Source organism: Gymnoscopelus microlampas, assembly GCF_963454915.1.
Source record: "Gymnoscopelus microlampas genome assembly, chromosome: 7".
Taxonomy (NCBI): Eukaryota; Metazoa; Chordata; class Actinopteri; order Myctophiformes; family Myctophidae; genus Gymnoscopelus; species Gymnoscopelus microlampas.
In genome coordinates, this window is record NC_139944.1 from 14,450,407 (window position 1) to 14,465,849 (window position 15,443).

Consider the following 15,443-nt stretch of genomic DNA (forward strand, 5'->3'; position numbering starts at 1 on the left):
TGTATTTTGTAGATGTGGGTTGATTTTAAGTTAGACGTGGTGTGTTTTATTTTCTTTGTGATGATTGACATGCTTTTCCCTTCCACTGACTACAGGCCATATGGTGGTCGCTCAAAAAAGAGACAAAAGTTGTAAAAAGGCAATGAGGGCCGTTTAGGGATTTCCTTTAAAATCAATACATAAGATATTAAAATAATAAGGTTTTCGCCTAGACTTGTGGTCAGATAAGTGAAGGGTGGTGAATCATTTTGAAAATATTTAGAATGTCATACAGTCTAAGTGACTATGAGATATAGTCAAAGGAGGGACTGTAATGGCAGACTGACAAATTCTAATTATATTTAGGCTAATTCTGGTTAAGCTCTCTTTCTCAGAGAACAGCTGTGTAGGTGACAGGGCTCTGTCACCTGTCACCAGAATGTCATGGGCTTACAATAGTGTTTCCTCCGAGATCTCTGGAGAAATGTCATTGTAAGGTATGAAGTGTGATGTCTATTTCTTTCCTTATGTCCATATTAGAGCATGTGTGACCACTTCATTTGAGTCTATTTTTCCCCTCTTGACTTGTATAAAAGAGGTAGCAAACTGTTAGGAAAGGGCTGGTCTACATACTTTGGTGTGTGGGGCAGACGGGGATCTCCTGAAATAAATGGTGATTGTGTCTCAACACTTCTCGAACTTCTGCTTTTTGAGGGAATCCGATACTTAGCATAAGTTATCCATTTTTCCATAACAAAACACAGTGTTATCTCTACATGATGAAAAGGAGCTTGACACAGTTGAGTCAGGATTGGACATGCTGAACAGACTAAACGTTTGAAAACACATCATTGGACTGAAAGGCCGTGTAGCCAGGCCGCTTTTCGTTTACTTTCGTTCCCATACCAGGGGCACTAAATACTTCTTGCTTCATAAAAAAGATCTATTGGTAGTAAGTAAGAAACAAAACATTCTCCATGTGTTATCCTGCTGTTTTTTAATAATCAGTGTTTAAAGTCAGTACTATTTATTAGTACGCGTAGTCATATTTTCAATACACCATGAGCGTGTCTTTTAATATGATGGCATATTAAAATTGTTCACTGTAATACATTCTCTACTGGACTAATAGAGAACTGAATAGAGTCATATATTCTCTACTACAAACACTATTGATGTAATGATACTCTGTTCATAACTTTGCTTGACATAGCTATACAATATTACATGTTACAATGTACATTTAAGATTAACTAAAGCTACATGTATTTTTCCTATAAATCGTTTTATAGCAATATATACATATATGTGTTTGCCAGAGGCAATTCATCCAGATCTTATCTATAGATGTGACATGCTGTGACACTAACATGTTGTACTGTATTACATAATATTGTATGGTACCGTATACCATATGTTGTACTGATTCTGAGAATGAATGCATCTGTTTTAGTCTAGTCTGTTTTTGGCATTATTCCAAATTAGGGGGGCGGGGTAGCATTTTGATTGATTTCAGCCATTTTGGCTTAAAGTGTGCTGCTTCTTTTTTCTTCCTTTCATTACACAGTAGGCTCTGACATTTTGCATGAAACATCTGTGTTTAGCAAATGTTATCATGTGTATGTTTAATTATGCTGGGTGCCAATCACTTAAGTTGAAACGTTTTTCTTCACAAATGTGCTATATTTCATGGTCTAAGTTCACATTTGAGTATACTAATGCACCAATACTTGTCTCAGAGAGAATTTGTGTTGCCAATGTGAACATAAATAAATTTACAAGCAAAACCAGCAGGATAAGATTTTCATTTTTTTGTAATTCACATTTATATATTTTTGTGATGACCACACGCCGCCCACTTCACACTGGGTGTGATTTTTTTTTTACAGCAAGATATTGTGCGGTATTGTGCACAAGGGTATTGTCTATGCAAAAATGCATTAAAAAAGCAGTGCCCAGACGTGGGAACGAAATTCATTTTCTAGGCACTTTTTCTTGGGTCACAACGTGGCCTATGACTGCACAGGTAGAGACACAATTAACATTTCAACAAGGCATGATGGGAAGGGTGTGTGTGTGTGTGTGTGTGTGTGTGTGTGTGTGTGTGTGAGTGTGTGTGTGAGTGTGAGTGTGAGTGTGAGTGTGAGTGTGAGTGTGAGTGTGAGTGTGAGTGTGAGTGTGAGTGTGAGTGTGCGTGTGCGTGTGAGTGCGTGCGTGCGTGCGCGTGTGCATTGTCTTCTTTATTGACAGCAGGTCACATGACTGCTCGTTAACCCCACAAGACAGTGGGGAGAAAGGAAAGACTACGGGAAGAGAGAGAGAGAGAGAGAGAGAGAGAGAGAGAGAGAGAGAGAGAGAGAGAGAGAGAGAGAGAGAGAGAGAAAGAAAGAGAAAGATAGAGTGAGAGGTTAAGAGAGGGAGGAGTATAAGGACAAAAGAGGGAGGAGGCAGAAAGAGATAAGTGGAGAAGTAAGGAGAGAGTTAAATAGAGGGAGAGAGAGAGAGATTCAAAGAAAGGACAGATTTACAGTGAATGAAAGTGAGAGAAAGAGATATAGAGTGGGAGAGAGAGAGGAAGAGAGGATGAAAAAAGACAAAGGAAAAGAAAGTGTTTGTTTAAATAACAAGTGACAGTGACGGGCAATGGACACAGCAGGAGAGGGAAGCAGAGAGTGATAAAATAGGCATAAAAAGAAGAGACAGAGAGACAGAGATAGACAGAACGACGAAGGAATGAGGGAGAGAGAAAAGAGAGGTAGATAAAGTGAGGAAGAGAGAGAGAGAGAGCGAGCAACAAAGAACACAAAAACGACAGCGAGAGAGACAGACAAAGAAAGCGTGAGGAGAGAGAGAGAGGTCAAAAGAGCATTACTGTACCTCTACAAGTCAGAGAGAGAGAGAGAGGCAGAGAGGCAGAGAGAGAGGAAGAGAGAGAGGAAGAGAAAGAGGGAGACTGGGAAAGCTGTGACCATCCCAAGGTAAGCTCAATGAGAACTATTATCCGTTACTCGTCTTTTCCAGTAAAGCGACCAGGTGAAGGACAAGAAAACACACGGGACAAACAAACAAAAAAGTGCAAATTAAGGGAGGCAAAGTAAAAACACCTAAAAAATACAGTAACGTACAAAAACAAGTACAGGGTTGGGTACAGGTGTATCAAAAGTAATTAGTGCAATGCCCGTTCTAAGCATGCATGGCTGCCGCTCGAAACGCATGGCCATTCGGGAACACGTTCCGCTTCTGGAGAAGCGCTCATCCAATGGACTTCCCACTCGACCCTGTGCTTCTGTGAGTCCTCAGAAATACATCTGAGTGCGAAGTCGATCGGATGAACGCTTCTGGAGATACAGTACACCAAGGACAGACATGCAAACAATACATACAGAGATTCCTGGAGTTTACAGATAGATGTACAGGAGAAAGACAACATAAATAGACAAAATAAATGTATTATTGTTAATTCTACAAAAAGGGTATAGTAAGGTACCGTATGCATCTAAGAAAAGAAGCCTATTACAAAGTCTATTCAACGTAAAAACTGTGCCATTTATCTTTGTATTACACAAAAGTTAAGTATAATCAGTATGAGTACTTTGTATAAAGCAGTATAAATACCATATAAAATCAGAGTGCCTCAAAAAGTATTTTCAACTGAAAAACTAAACAAAAACTGTTGATTGACTTGAAATACAATTGTGAATATGTCCGTAATTATTTTCAACTGACAATGTATGCAAGGAAATTGAATGTCTAGTTTATACTCCATCGCATGACAGTGTCGCTTGCCAACCAGAACAGATCTTCAAGCTAACAACGTGGATGCAGTGTGTTGTTAGCTTGAAGATCTGTTCTTGTCAGCTTAATGTTTATCCGTCCTGCAAGGAGGAAGCCCACTTCTAAGTCAGAATCGGTCAAGTATGTTTACACTTTTTCAAAAGGAATCAAACTTTCTTTTCAGAATAGCATAACACTGCAAAGTACGAAACGTAAATCGGAAACTGATGCCAGTTAGTGTATAAGGCCAGACAAGTTTATTAGTATATAGCCCATTTAAACAACAAGGCAATTCAAAGTTTATCCAAAACATTGAGAGCTTTAAGACAAAGTACAAAAGATAATTATAAAATGACATTTGGAATACATGAAAAATGCAAAAGGTCAAATAAATCTGGAGGAAAAAATGAATGAAAAAATACAATTCCAGTGCTGTTCAATAAATTATATTATAAAACCTCAATAAAAGGCAGCGCCAAACAGAAAGGTCTTCAGCTTTGATTTAAAAGAACTGAGAGTTGCAGCCAACCTGCAGTTTTCTGGGACTTTGTTCCAGATAATGTGGTGCAAAAAAGCTGAACGCTTTACTCCAGAAAACAGACCTGTCCCATACGACCTGACAGGTGTGGACAGTTCACAACGTAGCAGAAGATCAGATTTATTCTGGCCCTAAACAATTCAGCTGGAAATCCAAATCATAGCTTCACGTCCGTCAGAGTTAATGTCAGATGTCGGAGTTTGACTAGTTTCTACTGAACATCAATACCCGGGCAGGGCTTTGATGGAGGAGGTCTATTTTTAACTCCTAAAGTATTATGTTTTCCACCATTCTATTTAAATGTATTGTTTTTTTATTTTATTTTGTGTTTAAATCATTTAAAATGTTATATATGTTTATATGTTTTAAGATAAAGTAAACTTTGTTACTTATTTTGTGTTATGTCTTCAGATTAGATTAGATAAGATTAGTTTACATTTTAGTTACATTTTATTTATATAGCACATTTCAACAAGGCAAATTAAAGTACTTTACACAAAACATCAATAGCACTAAGGCAAAGTTAAAAAATATATATATCATTTTAAATGTATTATAATTGTCAAAACAGTTCTTAAAAAGTCTAGATTTTTTTTTTTTTTTACTCAAACAAAAAGGTCTTCAGCATTGTAGCAGACTTGCAGTTTGTTCCAGGTACAGTATGTGGTGCATAAAAAAGTGCACGCTGCTTCTTCATGTTTAGTTCTGACCCCGGGTTCAGAAAACAGATGGTTCATGATGTATAACACAACGATCTAAACGCACTGTATTATGCCATATGCGGTCATTGTTCTGTGGAGCAACGTGATCATTTAGTTTCAACTGATATCTTCCCTTGTGCTTTCTTTCCCTCTCGTTTCATTGCGGATTTGACCTTGTATCTGGTGCTGCGGTCTCCATGAAAATGCTATTAAATATATTATTATTATTATTGCTGAGGGAGACTCTTCTCTGAGATAAAACACCTATACAGTACTTCTGAACTGTAGTTATTGTTTGACAGTGAAGGTAGCAAGCTCTCTCTCACAACACTTTTGTTTTATGCACGTGTGTGCGTGTGCGTGCGCGCGCGCGTGCGTGCGTGCGTGCCAGCGTGTGTGCTTGCGTGTGTGTGTGTGTGTGTGTGTCAGAGTGTACACGTAAGTCCCCAGTACAAAAGCTGCATGTAAAAAACAAAACAAAATATTCGATTCTGTTCTATAACCATTAAATAAACATATATGTTATGTCCTACAGCACACCCATCATCACACATTATATTCTTTAAAATTCTATTCTATATCCCTATATCACTATATCACTGCCCATCTTTCGCCGCAGGCTGAAAACCCACCTCTTCAGGAAACACTACCCTTCTATTATATTCTATAAAATATTGTTTTATTGGATCTTGCTTATTCGATACACTTATTTGTTTTAGCTCTTGCTCATTTGATTTTCCTATTTTGTCTCATCTGTTTATGAAAGTAGGTAGCTGATATATTGCACTTTTACTTTAGCGCTAGGTATACTCTTGGTTGCTTGTTTTAGAAGAGAATGCACTTAATGCTTCTGGTGATTAGTAGTTTCGTTCCCTTCCTATGTTGAATGCACTTATTGTAAGTCGCTTTGGATAAAAGCATCTGCTAAATGACTGTAATGTAATGTAATATCCATTGCATAAAATCAGTATTATACATTTTATCATTTTCTATTCTATAACCTTTACATAAAATATATTCTATGCTATCCTATTCTATAACATGACATATAACTATTCTATTCAATGATATAACAAATGTTTACAGACACGGAGGATCTGAACGAAATTCAGCAATTTTACGAAATGAATGAAATTCAGCGCTGTTTAATTCAGTCTTAACAAAATTAATTGTTCTATCCACTAATTTGTTGGGTTCTGTTTCTCTATGAAAATCACTCTTTTAAAAAAGAAAAGAAAACCAAAACGAAAACTAAACATATACAGCAAACATTAATAAAACATTATAGGTCTTAACATATCTTTAGACTATTATTTATTTTTCTCATATATAAATTTGTTTTTACAAAATCGCCCCATCATGTTCTTTGCCTTTTTCATGTTTCTTGTATCCTCTTTTCATTTCCAAGCATAAAAAAAAAAGATCAATGAAATGTTGTTTAAACCATATGCCTAGTGTTTGTCTCATTGTTATCTTCTCTTAACGGCGTAACTTAATTATAAACCATTCTTTTTAAAGCAGTCCAGGGCGGCGGTAGCTGTAGCTCAGTCCATGTGCATTTGTAACAGCCGGGGTGGCTGGTCTTATGTCCAGGACGGACCACAGTATTTGGTGTGGACTGATAGCGGGAGAGGACACTAAACCTAGGAGTCCTTGGAAAAGGCACTAAACCTCTAAATAGCACTGCTTCTCTCTACAGTCCATCCCTCTACCGTCTCTCAACGTGTTCATGTCCATGTTTTGGGTGTAAAATATATACCATATGTGTGTAGGCATGTAAATGTAAGAGAATAGAACATACGAAAAAGCTAAAACAGAACGAAAACGCAATAATTAAGTTTCAGTGCCGTACAAGAAATGAATAAAAACATATTCACAGTTTCCTGTCTTTGAAGGATTTAAGGGACAGAAATGCTCAACCTCTCCATCTCCCTCCCTCTCTCTCTCTTTCTCTCTTGCTCTCTTTGTGTGTCTCTGTCTGACAGACTGTCTCCACCTTCTGTTCTTACCTTACCGCCCTCTCTCTTCACACACACACACACACACACACACACACACACACACACACACACACACACACACACACACACACACACACACACACACACACACACACACACACACACACACACACACACACACACACACACACACACACACACACACACACACACACGTTAACTAGCATTTGACCTACTATCAATCATGACAAAACGACACACACACACACACACACACACACACACACACACACACACACACACACACACACACACACACACACACACACACACACACACATACACGCGTGTGTGTGTGTGTGTGTGTGTGTGTGTGTGTGTGTGTGTGTGTGTGTGTGTGTGTGTGTGTGTGTGTGTGTGTATGTGCCTTTACCTGTAACAACCTCAATTTTACAGGCAAATCCTGTATTTTTAGGGAGCACACAATATGTCATTTTTGAGGGAGCACACAATATCAATTTTTTTAGGGAGCACACAAAGTTTCAACAACATGAAAAACAAGAATATCAAATAACATTTAAAAAAATTAAAAGCACATGGTATCCTAGTTTATCTGAGACACTGCATTGTTCTCTCTGCACTCTACTTATGTGACTATTTACGCTGTTGTTTACTGATACTTGTACTGTGACACTGATTCATTCTGACTGCCCTTCAAAGACACAATGTCAGGAAGAGAAGCTAATGTCTTTCTGGCATTGGGAAACAACATCAGTTTAGTTTTTGCGGCATTTCAGCGCAAGTTTCAAGTCAGACACTCATTATATGACACCAAAAGCAAACGGCAAATACTCAACAGGCTGAGCAAGAGTGACACCACAGCAATAAATGACAGTAGGCTACCACCGGCGTAAAAATTAAAATGTGCATTAGGAACACCTTGGCCAAAGTTGTTTATGCAAATAGCAAACAAAGTGGAACCAGTACAGAATTGGGGGGGACCCCACAACGCAGTATGTATATGTTACAGGGAAATTGGAAAACCAGTGAAATTGAAAAAGGAGCGCTCGTTTTCACCCCCCTCGCTTCCCCCTTTGTTATCGATTCGCTTTGATTGCGACTGGTGACGTTAATCTGTCTATGTAATCAACACACCTGTTACTTGGCAATTCTGTAGAACCAACCCTAGAGGGCAATGCAAGCGACACTAGAGCCCCCCCCCCACACACGCACACACACACACACACACACACACACACACACACACACACACACACACACACACACACACACACACACACACACACACACACACACACACACGCACACTAATTAGAGAATGTTGTGGATAGTAACCCATGAAAAGATCTATTCTCCCCCTATCGGTTTACAACTCAGACGGGGCTGAGTCGACTAGCAGACCATCGGCCGGTCGGCGCGGACACTCGCGCCTGGAGGCGCTCGGGCGTGCCTCCTCGGCCTCAAGGTCTGCTGAGTCGGCGTGCCTCCGTCATGGACAATAACTATTATCACAGCGAAATACAGCGTTACTCTGCTCAGTTTGGCTAACTGCTTCATTATCCAACCTGTCATAGAATATTTCTCTCATATTATCCATTTTATTTTCAGCGCTCCTCCGCCTCGCGCCAAAGCCCTGCGCCTAAAAACAAGCATACCGTTTCAATTTCCCAACGAATGCCAATTTCCCTATAACACATACACTGGCACTGCAACATTTAACCATCAACCTTTATGCATTGTGTCCTTTCAAGGAGGTCACTTACAGTATACCATCGTATTCTGTGGAAAACGTTCGAAGAAGATAGCAGCTGTGACGCGTTGTAAGCTTGTAGATCGGCTATTTTCAGCAAAGATATTTAATGTAAAGCGAAAACAGAGCATACACTAGTATAGAGCCCAGCCCAGAGGGACTCCGCTCAACAACGTATGGGGTTTAAGTGGCTAAAACTAGCCAATAGCCTGCTGATCTGAATATTGAGCAGCGAGATGGTCAACTGTGCTGAAAGCCTTAGAAAGATTTTTTTGGTGATACAATGACTATTATGTCACTTGTTCTCAAAGTGGGGTCTCAGGGGTCCTTCAGGCAGTTCCAGGGGGTCCCCAGCAAAATGAGGAACAGTTGAACCACTTTAACCCAATCTAAAAGCTCACATAACGCTTCGCAATGAGACAGGGTTGTGAGAACCCTGCTATTTTTGAAAATAATTTGGATTGATTTTAACAACTAAACTTCTCTCTTAAGCGCCATTCACACTGAGCACTACAACTATAATGATAACTGTAACTATATGGTTCACCATTGTATTTCTTTTATAGTTGGTGTGAACTCTGCCATCCACTTTACGATTTTTTAAACTATATTTTTATAGATATAGTTATGCTCAGAGTGAACGGCCCTTTATGGGAGTTCCCTGGCACTGAATCTTTTCAGAATGTGTTCCATGACCAAATACAATGACAAATTTGTGAGAGAACCACTGAATAGCCTCTATAGACGGATTTCCGCGCGACGTCATCACAGAGCAGAATGCGCAATCTGCGCATGCCCGGGTGAAGGCGCGTTCGAAAATACAGCCCTGAGCGGCAGTGAGCGCACTGGCCAATACAAACTAATAGGCGAGTGTGCTCCGGTGTGTAATTTCCAAACGCACCCATAGGCTTCCCCCCGCAGCTGCGCGGTCATATTCCTCTCATGTTTACTAACAGGAAACCTCTCTATGCACAGCAGCCATACTGGAAAGAAATCGGGCCTCTTCCTTAATTCCTGCACAGGTGTTACCAATGACTCTAATGAAGGCTATGTTCCATTCAGTGTAGCACAGTGGTTCTCAAACTTTTTTAAATTTCAAGGACCCTGATAAGTCTGAAAGTATACAAATGTGAAGGAAGTGGCCCAATTTATTTCCAATATGGCTGCTGTGCATAGAGCCTAAGTCATTCATAACGATGATGATGTTTATCTTTATTACAGAGAAAGATGCACACGTGGGTTTTGCTAGTCTGCCTGGCCCTGTCCCTCTACACTACAGGATACTTCCTGGTGTCTGCCCACATGATCCACGAAGACAGATTCTCCTCCAATAGGAATGTAACTTCTAACTCACTCTCTATGAGCCAGCAAGCAGACTCGCCATCTGTTGTCATTGTAGGTAAGTGTGTTTGTGCTGCACGCAGTGACAGGAATTTCACCCACAATGCATCTCAGCTGCATTTTGTCACAGCCTTTGAGTGCGATTGAGTTTTACTACAGTCCTGGAGCTCATGAGCTACTTTCAACCTGGCGTCCAATTTGGGCAAGCCATTACGGGCACACATTTTCATCTTTTTAACTTCATTTAATGTTCACACGTTTTTAAAAGCTATCAAAAAGAGTGAAAATAGCCGCGCTACAAGCTCACAACACGTTGTGAACTGCTATTTTCGTCATGCGACATTGTACAACTAAGTATACAATAGGGCTTAAGTGGTTAAATAAGATGAACACTAGTACTTTACTGTGTCAAGGCTGCATTACATTTTTTATCCTGATGCTTTATCTAACCCTAACCCTGTCCCTAAAGGCACTGTTGTATATACAACTGTATAGAACAAACGACTAAAGCATTTAACAGTATTTAACACCACATGGTACATGTGGTGTTAAACAAACTGGAAGTCCTCTTTAAAATGCTACTTCACTTTGACTTCATACTACAATCTGGTAGTAATTTTTGTGCTTTTATAATTCTTTGATTCTGGACAAGGTTGAGTTATATTGAACATAAGCTTTTCCAGCCCTCCAAAGAAAAAGTAAAAAAAAAAAAAAGCAACCTAACACTGATGATATTTTGATGTATAACAGCTTTACATACAAATGAAATTGTTTCGGATGAATGCTAGCAGAAGTATAATTGTTAATTGTTCACAAAATGTCATGTTTTCAGAATTACCCAGATCGGTGAAAAAAAGAAAAAATAAGAAAGCAAAAAAGGTGAGCGTAAACATCTATGTTTATGCAGTTGAATGTATTAAGAACATTTATATTTGAGTATATTATATATAATACTATATATACTGTACCTATCTCTCTATATATGTGTCTGTCAATCATTGCAGTTTTATTTATCATTTTACTTATCTTGGCTCTTGGTACAGCCTCTGCTTGTGAAGTCTGATGTATCTCTACTCCCTCTCTCTGTTTATCAATCCATCCATCCATCCATCCATCCATCCATCATTCTCCACAGCAAAACAAGATTAGGGTGAAGAAGAAGCGTCCTCCTCCTCCTGTTAACTGTGTTCCATTGTGGGGCAGCTGTAAGTCTCCCGACAATGTGTGCTGTGACTTCTGCGCCTTCTGCCAGTGTCGCATGTTCAAAACAGTCTGTTACTGCCGAATGGGCAACCCGCATTGTTGAGAACCTTCAAAACCAGCTGAGAACATGCAAAACAATCTGGTACTGCCACCCTGCAATACTGAGGACCTCCAAAACCATCTGCTACCGCCAACTCACAATGCTGAGGACCCCCAAAACCATCTGCTACTGCCAACTCACAATGCTGAGGACCCCCAAAACCATCTGCTACTGCCAACTCACAATGCTGAGGACCCCCAAAACCATCTGCTACTGCCAACTCACAATGCTGAGGACCCCCAAAACCATCTGCTACCGCCAACTCACAATGCTGAGGACCTCCAAAACCATCTGCAACTGGTCCCAAACCTGCAATGCTGAGTTTGGGACCACAATGGAAACAAGGCCCCGGGGCTTTTTGTGTTATCCATTTAGCATACTGTAGCTTGTTACATTGTACCTGCCGCCGTGCTGTTTGCAAGGCGTTAATAAATATTCAATCAATCAATCAATCAATCAATCAATCAATCAACCATCTGCTACTGCCAACCCGCAATGCTGAGGACCTTCAAAACAATCTGCAAAAATTTGAGTGTACAAATGCAACCAGTTCCATTTGTATACTCCCCGAGTATAAGCACAGAGGATTTGACTCTATAACAAAACTAGCATGTTATTTTCTGTTAGGTTTTTATTTTTGGTAAAGGACATGATCGATCGAGCACAGAAAGGTTCAATCGAAGAAAGATAGAGATTAAACTTTATTTTTTCTATGGGTGCATATGACCAAATGATGTTCAGAAATTCTGTAATTACGGTCTAGCAGTCACACACTCATAGCCTGATAATCTGAAGAAGACTGCAATGTTGTAAGGATGGTATATTGTTTCTGAAGTAAAAAGGTTGTTTGCATTGTGGCTATAAGTGTGTGCCTGCTGTGTGTTCACATTAGATTTTTCACCGTGGTTTTCACCTCATCAGTGATGGTGTTCGTTCCTCCCTTTGTTCTAGAATAGATATTTGAGAGGAGCCAGCTGTGCATGTTCACAACAAAGCTAATATGGGAATTGTCTTGATGATTATTCAACAAAAAGGCTGAGATTTATGTGGCAATTGAGCCACCCGGTTATACTGGTTATGTACAGGATGGATCAAGATAATAACTAATAATAAAAAGGTGTTATTACATAATAAATGAGGTAATCTAGCTGTAGTGCCGCACACAGAAAATTGAAGTATTGTTTGTATAATGTGTGATGATATGAACGTCATGCATTCACATATTATGTTCACACACACACACACACACACACACACACACACACACACACACACACACACACACACACACACACACACACACACACACACACACACACACACACACACAAACAGAGAGAGAAAGAGATAGAGAGTGTGAGCGAGAACGAGAGTGAGTGAGTGAGTGAGTGAGTGAGTGAGTGAGTGAGTGAGTGAGTGAGTGAGTGAGTGAGTGAGTGAGTGAGTGAGAGTGATCGAGAGAGAGAGGGGGGACCCATGCACACAGCACCTAAACAAAGGCACCTTACTTTGTGCAATTGTTGTATTGTATTGTTTCTAGTGTTGGTATTTTGTCTTGTTGCTGCAATGCCAGAGGAGCTGAAAACCAGTCATTTTACTCTCACTCTCTTTTAGTATTATAATGGGATGTACCAATAAAATAATTTTAATATCAATCAGGTGTGATAATTGAGCTGTTATTATTATTTATTATTATTGCGTGCCAATAGGACTTTTCCTACATACAGAACAATTTACAAATTAGGCATTTATCAGACGCTCTTTATTCAGAGCGACTTACAGTAAGCAAGGTAAACACATACTGTACATCAAATGCAGAGAGACAGTGTAGTGTCTGAGTAACCAGGAACCTATAGCATCAGTCGAAGCAATATAATATTTTTGAAAATATCTGTAGATTGAAACTATAGAAACTATAGGATGCCAGATAAATACGTAAACTCTAGCATCTGTCTAAATAACATGCTATAACCTTTGCATAAGACTGTCACTGCATGGTCTACATGACAGCATGGCTGAGTTGCAGACTACCACAAAGGTATGATTAGCACATAATAGCTGCACATGTGTCACTAAATGACAAGAGATAGAACAGAGAGTATTATCTTTTGTTTCTATCACATCTGGTTCTAAGCTTCGTTCAAGACTTCATGGAAAGAAATGTCAAAAGAATGACTCAAGTAATTATACGTATAGAGTGGCGTAATGCTGTTGAAAGTGAGGCAGTGGAGTGTCTGCAAGCAAGAAGGGGACAGAGACAATTGCTGCTTCTCTTTGCCATCTGGTCTACAGCTCTGTTCCCACCGAACAGAATGGATGGTGCTGTACGATGCTGGGGGGAGAGAGAGAGGGGAGGGGGGAGGGGGAGAGAGAGAGAGAGAGAGAGAGAGAGAGAGAGAGAGAGAGAGAGAGAGAGAGAGAGAGAGAGAGAGAGAGAGAGAGAGAGAAAGAGAGGGGGGGAGAGAGAGAGAGAGAGAGAGAGAGAGAGAGAGAGAGAGAGAGAGAGAGAGAGAGAGAGAGAGAGAGAGAGAGAGAGAGAGAGGGGGGGAGAGAGAGAGAGAGAAAGAGAGAGAGGGGGGGGAGAGAGAGAGAGAAAGAGAGAGAGAGAGAGAGAGAGAGAGAGAGAGAGAGAGAGAGAGAGAGACAGAGACAGAGACAGAGACAGAGACAGAGACAGAGACAGAGACAGAGACAGTGGTTGAGTAAGTAAAGGCCCCTTTATCTCCTAAATTGGCGGATTAAGGTGGTCACGGTCCCCTAGGCTATCCTTTGTGTGGGCCCCCCACCCCCATTACTACATACATCATCATACCAGGAAAAAAGTCACACAGTGCCATGTGTGAAAGCGTGCTAGGAATATTACAAGGCCCACACACACACACACACACACACACACACACGCACACGCACACGCACACGCACACGCACACGCACACACACACACACACTTCTTTTGTTTTACTTTTTGAAATAATAATTGGATGGTCCATGGATGAAAAATGGGTCCCGACCCAGTGTTTAGGAAACACTAACAGATATAACATCTGCAGCAGTATAGAACACCTGTTTTAATTCACATCATCCTTACAGAGACAGAAGTCAAACCGCTGTGCCATACTCACATAAAACCCAGAGAAATATAATAAACACAGCAGCAGTAGCAAAAAACAGACAACGTTCAACAGCAGTACAATCATACATTCATAGAGGCTTATTCCTACCCTTTTCTCTTTTTTTCTGATTGATTGATTGATTGATTCATTCGCTCATTCATTCATTCATTGAAAGAGAGGTCCTTATAATGAAGCTGGTCAAATCCAATTTGAGCAGAGTATGGCTTTCAATGGACACCATACAGGTAATTCTGTTATTTTTGGCCCACTGTGGATATCACTCTAATTTAAACCATTCCCAGATTTTTCCCAGAACACTCCCTGCTTGCATTGAGTGTGCTTTTCGTTTCTGTGGTCAACTGTCATATTTTCATTCTGACAGTGTGCTGCTATGCCATCCAGTAACAGAAAAGGGACCCTTGGGTTCAATTTAGGGTTCAGCTGTCACTCTCACACACACACACACACACACACACACACACACACACACACACACACACACACACACACACACACACACACACACACACACACACACACACACACACACACACACACACACACAGACTGTGATCAACTGCTCAGTGGCAGTATTTCATGCGTGACCTCCACGCCTCCATAATTCCTTTCAAATGACAGCCCATCAAATGTACATACATACAGTACTTTACGCTTGTTATGCGCATTATTGCCATATCATAAAACTCCCAAAAAGAGAGAGACAGAGAGATATGGCGAGAAAAAGACGCACGCACGCCCGCCTGCCCGCCCGCCCGCCCGCCCACACGCACGCACGCACGCACGCACGCACGCACGCACAGACTGGTGTAAGGACACATTTCAGGTCTATTGTTTGGATTACACATTAGCTAAAGTGAGCTTGTTAATGAAATCTAATTATTTCAATGAGGTTTTGTTCAGCCATATCAGAACTCATAAATAATATGATAACCATCTGGTAG